At 35.7% G+C, this 9,696-nt stretch overlaps 1 protein-coding gene and 1 long non-coding RNA gene across 2 annotated transcripts in view; both read right to left on the bottom strand.

Annotated features, from left to right (window-relative positions):
* LOC107584257 (uncharacterized) overlaps nucleotides 1–8,904 on the bottom strand; it is a 16,958-nt gene extending 8,054 nt beyond the window's left edge. Inside the window, exon 1 of the long non-coding RNA XR_001609119.1 lies at nucleotides 8,848–8,904. This is a non-coding gene — a long non-coding RNA (uncharacterized lncRNA). The remainder of the gene's footprint in view (nucleotides 1–8,847) is intronic.
* Nucleotides 1–9,696, bottom strand: part of LOC107584255 (zinc finger protein 704-like) — a 42,345-nt gene that overhangs the window by 31,359 nt on the left and 1,290 nt on the right. The gene's annotated exons all lie outside the window — the stretch shown is intronic.

Genomic DNA, 9,696 nt, shown 5'->3' with positions numbered 1-9,696 from the left:
AAATTTTAGACGTGTTCATTTATTGATTTAATGGCTTTTTTTTTTTTTTTTGGTGTGGTATAAAATTAGTATTGATATTGGTATCAACTCTGTCATCCATATTTGAAAACAATCACATCAAGAGCAGCAGTGGATAAAAAGCAAAAAGTGAGAACTACAGTATAGTAGTCTACAAATTATGAGCTTCGAATTATGCATAATAACAGGAAGAATTTGACAGTAATTGTCTTGAAATGTATTGTTGAAGCTGAATAATTTGTTAAAAAGTGCTGCTGTGATGAGTGTGGAGGCGGTGGGGGAGATGAATTTAGAGATGCTTCTCCGAGAGGGTTTTAACAAGCTGACAGTCAACAGTTATAGTTAGTATGGTAAAGCACCTCTCGGGAGTTCTAAATTTATTCACTTTTTAGCTTAAAAATATGTAGATAACCTCACTAACTGACCATCCGAGACATTCCTACAAAAACTGACTGCAGTTGCTCTTGGAAGTCATAACACAATTTTATAAATGATTTTTCAAAATGTTGATCGGGAAAAAAGTTCATATTAACTAGTGCACATGGAAAGTTGCTGTGCTACTGTGCAACAGGCATGTTATGAAGCTCCTGAGTCTGAATGATTAATCTAAGAGCTGGCAATAACAATGATACTCCATCCCTTGGGCAATATAACCTCTGGCTCTGCAACATCCAATACATATGGTGTTTCAGCAGACATTCTTTAAACATCTGGAACATTCCCTCTCTAGTGCACCGCATTGTTGAAAGATCAGCAAGAGACCAAGAATAGTATGAGCTAACCTCAACTTGAGCAGCAGCCGAGCCCTTTAGCCCCCTCATAACACCCGATGTACTTGCTACATCGTTAGAAGAATGGCATCTACGCTAATATTAGTCGGTTTCTCTCTTATTCCGAGCTCACCGTAGCCACCAGATCCAGTCTGTATCCAGATCAGATGGTCACTGCAGTCACCCAGATCCAGTACGTATTCAGACCAGATGGTGGTTCAGCACCTAGAAAGGACCTCCACAACACTGAAAGACAGCGGAGACCAGGACAACTAGATGAGCCCCAGATACAGATCCCCTGTAAAGACCTTGTCTCAGACTACAAGACCACAGGAACCAGATAGCCTGGAATTGAACTGCTGGTTTTGTCTGGTCAGAGGAGAACTGGCCCCCCGACTGAGCCTGGTTTCTCCCAAGGTTTTTTCTCCATTCTGTCACCGATGGAGTTTTGGTTCCTTGCCGCTGTCGCCTCTGGCTTGCTTAGTTGGGGACACTTCATTTCCAGCGATATCGCTGACTTGATTGCAAATGATTGCAAAGATACTATTTAAACTGAACTGAGCTGGATGATGACATCACTGAATTCAATGATGAACTGTCTTTAACTGAAAAACGAGTGTTTACTATTGTCATTTTGCATTATTGACACACTATTTTCCTAATTAATGCTGTTCAGTTGCTTTGACACAATCTGTATTGTTAAAAGCGCTATATAAATAAAGGTGACTTGACGACTTTAAAGTGGTTAGTCTTTGCCCACTCTGATGTCTGTGGTCACTAAAGACCTTCCATATGAAAATGTGTTATGTAAGGATGGGAATTAGGAAACAGTATCACAGCATGCAGGAATAAATCAAAATCACAGTCATAACATCCAATCCATACAGTGTTGTTTTGGTTTACGCTCATAATATTGGCTTTATAAGCCCTGAACCTGTGGGAGAGGGGTATACATTTTGCAAACAACCTTTGTAATCACATTAATCATATACAGTATATATAAGACTTTGAGAATAGTCCAATAAACACCATATATATCTCTGGGTATAGTTTTAAAAATCAAATCTTAGAGGCCAAATTTAATTTTCAGTATTAAAAACAACTCTAGTTGTTATTTTAGTATTATTTATATATTATTAATATTTTGAATTAGCCTTTATTTCAATATTTTAATTAGTAATTTTAGTTCTAATTTTTATTTTCCATCTAATAATTATATTTTATTTTAATTCTGCTTTATTTCAATTACCTAAAATATATATTTTAATAGTTTAAGTCATTGTTATATCAATACATTTTAGCCAATTTCTTAGGGTAAATTTAAGTGAACCCTACGCTGTGTCATCATGGCCCTGTCACACATCGTTTAGTAAAACAGGAAGTACCGCCTCAAACTCATGCCATTAGTTGCGCTAAAATTGAAAAGTCAAACCTTAAAAACAGAGCAATGTTTTGAAATCGCCACAGAGCCACATTGTTTATGCTCTTCCAGGAAGTCAACCTAAGAATGGCTTACTGTCTGCACATTCAACTTGGATAGGAGAAAGTATTGTATTTTAACAGTGGAAAAAATAATCTGTCTGTCTGCTCTGTTCTATTACTCTTTGCCATCGTCACGGTCACATCTGTACCCTAGAGTCTCCCTATTCTCATCTCCCTCAACTATGACACAATTGGTGAGACAATTATGACACCCCCATGCAGAGAGCTTAATTAGTACATCTCCATTTTAATTAATAAAGTCTTTCAGCTCGACAGAAATCAATAATTTATGTTACCAACTACACTGTCAAAACTGATAGGTATAATTAGAAATGCATAATATGTTACGCAGGTTTATTTTAATAGGACACACTTGAGTAACTCAACATCATGATGCCCCCTGCCAGAGAATCTTTGCCCCAAACCACAACTCAAACTGAATTAGTTCCTTTCAGCAGCCATAAGAGGAGACGCATAAAGACTAGACTACAATTACCTTACCAAACAGAGCAACAGAGACATTTATATCCAGACTTTAACCAACTCTTTTTGTCAGATTAACTCATATGGCTTAAATTATTTACAAGCAAATTAGTATTTTCACAGAGTAAAATATTTCCATTGTTATGTATTTTCTTAATACAATGTAATAGGCTTAAAAATATTTTTTAATTACAATACATTTTATCAAGGTTTCAAACAGTTAAAATAATTCATAATTATAGTTACTTCAATGTAATGTTTTATTCAGTAAGAATGATATAATATTTTATCTGACTGGCAAATATCTAAAAAAAAAGACTATTCTTGTCAGTCTTTTAAAAATGTGGAAATTTAAAAAAATACATAATATAATTATAATTAAAAAGTTGTTTTATTTAAATCTTCAGAAATACTTCACAATAAAGGATTCATTTGTTAACAATCAACAATGCAAAAATGCTAACAATGAAAACAATTATTAGCTAAATGTTAAGGTCAACTTGTAAAGTCAACATTTACTAATACATTAAAGTTTTGTATTTTTTTTGTTGTTAACTAACTAATAACAAATGTATTGCTAATTTTTGGCATTTCTTTTAAAATCTCACAAACCCCTCTGTAATGTCATTGTGAATCCCTGTTTATGAATCTCCAATAAACACCATATCTGGGTAGTTTAAAATCAAATCTTAGAGACCAAAGTAAAGCCGCAATATAAAAAAATAACTCTAGTGTTAAGTAATATTTATATACTGTTATATTATTTACTAATATTTTGAATTTAATTTTTATATTTTCAGAATCTCTGTTTGTGAACACTGAATTACAGTCCATGTTCAAAAGAAAAAAAGGAAAAGTCAAAACCATGATGTTAAAGTCATTATGATTATTGCCTCTACAGCACGTAACATATCAATTCACACATGCGATCAATTCATCCTTTCACGCTCATCTGCGTTGCAGCCTCTTAAAATAATGAGACAACCCATTCCAGAGTCTCCAACAATGATTCAAGCACAGAAGCACTGCATATGATCTCCGTATTGATGTGATATTTTTTCTTGATCATACTGCTGAAAATGCACTCTTAACACACCTGCAAATTGGAGGCACGCAATGAGAAGCTATGCTACAATTACATTTGAAGTAGTCCCTGCACCGCTGGCTGATTTACATTGTGATTTACAGTAACATGACTGTCAGAGTAACACAGCCTGAACATTTGTTTCTACTCCCATGACTGCAGTATAGAAGTGATAAACTCATAAAACGAGGCGATACTTCATTATTTACAACATTAATAAATGTAAATAGACTTGTTTTGACAGCTTTAAAATTGACGGGCTGGCAACACATCAGGGATTGTCATAACTGAATGCAGCGTATTGCACAAATTATCGTAACTAGAAAGGCTGATGGAATCACGCTTTGATCCTTTAAACAAATGACTCTCTTCAGACAGGCATCTTCAGGAAGGTTGGATGTTAATGGGAAGCCATTTCTGATCTGGTGTGTTTGGTATCGAGCTGCGGCAAACATTAGAGCTCTTCTCGTTGGTAACTTCAATCATCTTGTGAGGACAACCCAACAACAGCCTGTATTATTGCTTTGAAAGACATAATCCACTCTTGGCCACTCCCCCTCACTGATATTCAGGGATTTTTAATTAAACCACTAATTTGCATACAAATTCCAGCACATTTCATTCCAAACCATCACAGGTGGTCCAATTTCCAAAGCCTTGACATGCAAGCGGCCAGTGATTTAAAGCTTCTAATGGAAAAGGCTATTATTGCTTAGCAATGAAAGAGAAACTATTCACGGATGGCCTTTTTGAACACAATTTCCAGATGACTGATTTTATTGTTTGGGCTATAAAACCATATTTTTGCATGTATTTTGCCATTACATTAGACCTAATTCTTTCATTTTTAAACAAAATAATAATGTAGCTTTAGTGGCTTGAGCGACTAAGGGTGAAATTGTTGCACTATATTCACAAAGGATTTTGAGCTGAAAAAACTGTGCTAGTCACTGACCACCTGCTACTGAGTTTATTAACTAGGTGCATCTGAAGAGGGTAGTCATTGTCATTTTTTGAGCACAATCAGCTTTTGAGCATAATAAACAGCCTTTTATATGTAAATTATGCAAACTGTTACAAAAATTGATTGCATCATCCACAACCATGGATCTAACTTGCAAGATAGAAAACTGTGCAATGAAAACTGCATCTATCATCTATTAACATGTTTACCTTATTTTGTGTGTTGCTGCTTTATTAATATATCTAAAACAATGAAATTAAGTACTTCAAAACTGAACAATTCCCCCAAAAATGTTTAACCCCGTTTTTTTTTATTTTTATGAAATAGTTTATTGAACCTTGCTATATACAAATTAAAAAAGGTTTGCATGTTTTTGTTCATTAGTTTTAACGCATATAGGAAAATATGGAGCTCAAAAGCAAAGTCCTAAGCAAAAATATGCCCTTTGGTCCAGATGCTGATATTTATATGGTAAAAAAGTAAGATTAAATTCTGACTGCTTGTAATGTAAATCAATATTTATAACAGTATTTATAACAGTATAATGGACTACTTACATAAAATGCATATAATATAAGTTATCCCTATATGTCTCCTAACAATTTGATATTTAAATGTTTATTTTATGATCAAAGCTCTGTAGTTTATATGGTGGGGGCAAAGCATATAATACACTGCAATACAATGATGATTGAGAGATGAACAAATCAACATTCCTGATCATATTTTAAGAATTTTAACATGAATTTTCTAACAAAAAAATTGATGTATGGATAATCAAGTAAACCTAAATTTCTTCAGTCCAGTAAGTGTTCATCTTTGAAGTTATTCTTAAATTTACTTTATTAAAGTCTTTAAAGTTTTCACAGCAAAATGACACATAAACCACGGCCCGAAGAGGGATGTTTTTACAATTTTACTAAAAGGTCTTTTACTTGCTAAAAACAGTATGAAATATCACTCAGATGACAAAAGGCATGTAGTAGATCATGTACAACAGGTTTTTCAAAGTTTTGATCATGTTGATAATTTAGAGGCCTTAGAAATGTGTGTATCAAATATGAATTAGTAGGCTTTATAGGGTTAAAACTTTATTTGTCATTTCATTAAACTTTGCACTTGTACTGCTGATGAATCTGTCTACATGTTATGTCATTCTATTTTTATTGCATGCTTCTGGGAACAGCGAGTTTATACCCTTCATTCACTGACTACTAAAACAACCACATCCCATTTTAACACAGTGGATGCTTTCATTCTTGTAGGATGGCACACATTCAGGCTTGTATTTTGTAGCTTACTGCATGTCGAGCCAATCAGATAGGAATGGAACTACTGTTTCAATCATCGTGACGTTCATGGAAGTCTGAAAAAAGAAAACAACACGCTGTGTCCAGTTTGATAAGACACCCAGGACCAACACCAGGCGCTGTGTTGTTTGCTGTGAGAGTGCTGGAAAAAATCCAGCATCGCAGAACTCCAGCTTTTGCAAAGAGTGGCGCTTTTCAGATGGTAATCACATGCTCTCTAAAGATGCAGCCCAGCCACCATCCGCTTTCTGAGGGAACTTGTTTTCTTTGGCAGCCAGTAAAGCTGCTCTACTGAGAAAGCATACTGTTCGACCAGATCAGCCCCCTCCCCAGTTTATGCACCCTCCACTTTGACACAGCACATCCCGACACTGGATCAACGAGGGGGGGGGCTGTATGAGAGGTTATAAAAAAACTAGTAGTTTGGTTGCATTCATTTCCATAGCTATACCACAGTAATGCAAAAGCTTATTTTGATTGAGCTCTCGGAGCAGTAGGTTTATTTGGAGAATCCTCCAATGTGGTTTCCTGACCACTGTCTCTGCTGCAGTCTCCCACAGGTGAATATAAGCTTTATTTTAGGACCCATAAACAATGATTCATGATTACAAATCTCTTATTTTAAATGCTCAAACATGTAACCTTGATAACACACTTAAATGGATAGTTCACCCAAAAATGAAAATTACCCCATGATTTACACACCCTCAAGCCATCCTAGGAGTATATGACTTTCTTCTTTCAGACGAATACAATCAGAGTTATATTAAAACATGTCCTGGCTCTTCCAAGCTTTATAATGGCAGTGAATGGTGCTCGAGATTTTGAAGCCCAAAAAGTGCATCCAGCCATCATATAAAGTGCTCCACACAGCTCTGGGTGGTTAATAAAGGCCTTCTGAAGTGAATCATTGCGTTTGTGTAAGAAACGTGTAGAAAGGTCTAATTTAAAATAATTATTTTGTTGTTTTTGTGTTGTTTTCCAGCCCAGCGTGTCCAAAAAATTTCATTTTGGTGCATGACTAATGGAAAAGAGTGGGAAGCACATTCTTCAAAGATTTCTGCTCCATAGAAGATAGAAAATAAACAAATTTGGTTCATCTTTTTAAAGGTGAGTAAATATTGTCCATATTCTCTTTTTTTTTTTTTTGGCTGAACTATTCTCTTAAAGCAACTAATGTTGCTTTTACACAATTCTACACACACACACACACACACACACACCATTATTGATTTCCTGCTCACAATTAGTCTGGTGGAGGCCTGCAACATTAAAAGTCAGACTGTTCTTGTTCAAATAGGTTATTTCCTGCCATAGAAAAAATATAAAGCTGCTGTAGATTTATGTTGTACACTAATAGAAAGAGGAACCAAAATGGTTTCCACATACAGCATTTCTCAATCTTTTAATAAACCTCTCTTTCAGCAAAGCTGGCGGGGGAAAGAAAGGTCAGTAATCACATTGGGTCAACTAATATACAAGACACAGAATGCTTGTGGTGGAACTCTGTAAACAAATATGATGAACTAAGCTATTCAGTATCCAATAACACTGAACACTGAAACAGCTGACGCGAGATAGGAAACGTGTGGCCCCCTTCACCCCCCCTAGACCTACAGGTCACCAAACAAACCCCAGCACACTCTCTATTGTACACTGATTGAACACAAACCAAGTGGCTACTTACAAGCTCCAGTCCTATGATATTAAAGTGTCACTGCATCTAGGTCACTGCTGTTTGCAATCACAACTTTAAGAGCGTGCGACCTGGTCTCCAATCACAATCAAGTATCTGGACCACCTTCCTCACAACAGTTTAGTCTTAATTGTTCAATTCTCTTCCTTATGTGTCACCATTTCCCATTTAGGTAGACCAGTGACAATCAATCACAATTTCAGAGTATTGACGCCCATGCCCACTCCTGAATTTAAACACAAGGTAGTTAAACCTATATATAACCTTTTTTTGGTCTAAGTGTCCTCTCTGTGTTCATCTACTTAAGTGCATGGCCCTCATGTGATTTCATACAATAGACTCTTCGCCTATAGAATCTAATGGTCTTCTCTGGTGCTTTATAAAAATCATTCGTCACAAGGCTCTATATATTGATTTTGACATGTTGGAAACCCTTTACACATTAACAGTGAAGCTAATCCTCAGGCTAGTTTGGCACAAGGGATTGATCAACTATCCCGGAGCTGAGAAATGCGAAAGAAACCAAAGCACACTATCCAGAACTTTGTCTGTGTTTGTCTAAACTGACCGGCCCTGCCAACAGAAAAGCACCATAATTATTTTGAGATATTTAAACTTGTGGCTGCTTCTTGTCCAAAATCGTGACTAATAGACCTCAGAGCTCAACGTATACATGTTTTGAGGTTTGAGTTGTCCAGAAGAAACACAGAAAAGAAAATATACGAGCAAACATGGTTACACGCACTGTGAGATTGAATCAACTCAAGCACACAAATCTAAAAATTGGTTCGATTTTAGCCAGGATATGATCATCATGAATTGCTCTGCCTAGAGGTTCATGATACCATTGAAAAGTTTGGGGTTGGTAAGATTTTTTGAAAATGTTTTTGAATCTCTTAGGCTGTATTTATTTGATCAAAAATACAGTAAAAACAATAATACTATGAAGTATTATTAAATTTTAAATAACGTGCATGGTAATATATTTTAAAGTGTAATCTATTCCTGTGATGCAAAGCTGAATTTTCAGCAGTGCTTACTCTAGTCCAGGGGTGCCCAAGCCTGTTCCTGGAGATACACTTCCAGCAGAGTTCAGCTCCAACCCTGATCAAACACAACTGAACCAACTAATTAGGATCTGAAGGAGCACTTGATAATTACAGACAGGTGTGTTTGATCAGGGTTGGAACTGAACTCTGCAAGAAGGTAGATCTCCAGGAACAGGCTTGGGCACCCCTGGACTAGTCTTTAGTGTGACATGATCAACGAATATGAAATGTTTCTTTTTATATATAACTTGGAAGTTGATGTTATTTTATGTCATGTTAATATTAATAATATGTTCAGAAAACTAATTGTATAGCACCATAGCACAACCAGCAGTGCAATCTCTCAAGATGTAGTGGTAGCAAGACAAACATCATTTGTTGTACATGGAGGATTAATCGCCATTTTCTATAAGCATTCAAAATAATGAGCTTCATAAATGGAGCACCACTAAGGTGATCAATACAACACCTAGGGACATCGGTAGTCAACCTATAGCAAATCAAACATGCAAGCCCAATTAACGCAGACAGAAATCATCTTTCATCTTTCTCAGGCATAAAATTAATTAATTGCTCAGTGAGACATTTTTTTTCCTGAATGGACGAATAGAATACAAATTGAGCTAAGAGATCAATAATTCGTCAACAAATAAATATTGAGTCGATATCAGGCCTCAGTGTAGTAATAGAGCTATCAGACACAGCAGATGCTTCATGTCAATTGAATTGCCAATTGATTTTTAGGATCTAACAATTAAAAAGTCACACTAAAAAGACTGTTTTTGTGTGTGTTAAAACTTGCCTCAAATTACTTGTGACAAACAAAGGAATACAGCTGTC

This window comes from Sinocyclocheilus grahami, unplaced genomic scaffold (assembly GCF_001515645.1).
Source record: "Sinocyclocheilus grahami isolate Dianchi unplaced genomic scaffold, SAMN03320097.WGS_v1.1 scaffold58.1, whole genome shotgun sequence".
NCBI lineage: Eukaryota > Metazoa > Chordata > Actinopteri > Cypriniformes > Cyprinidae > Sinocyclocheilus > Sinocyclocheilus grahami.
Note: the sequence above shows the minus strand (reverse complement) of the source record. Positions and strands in the feature narration are given on the sequence as shown.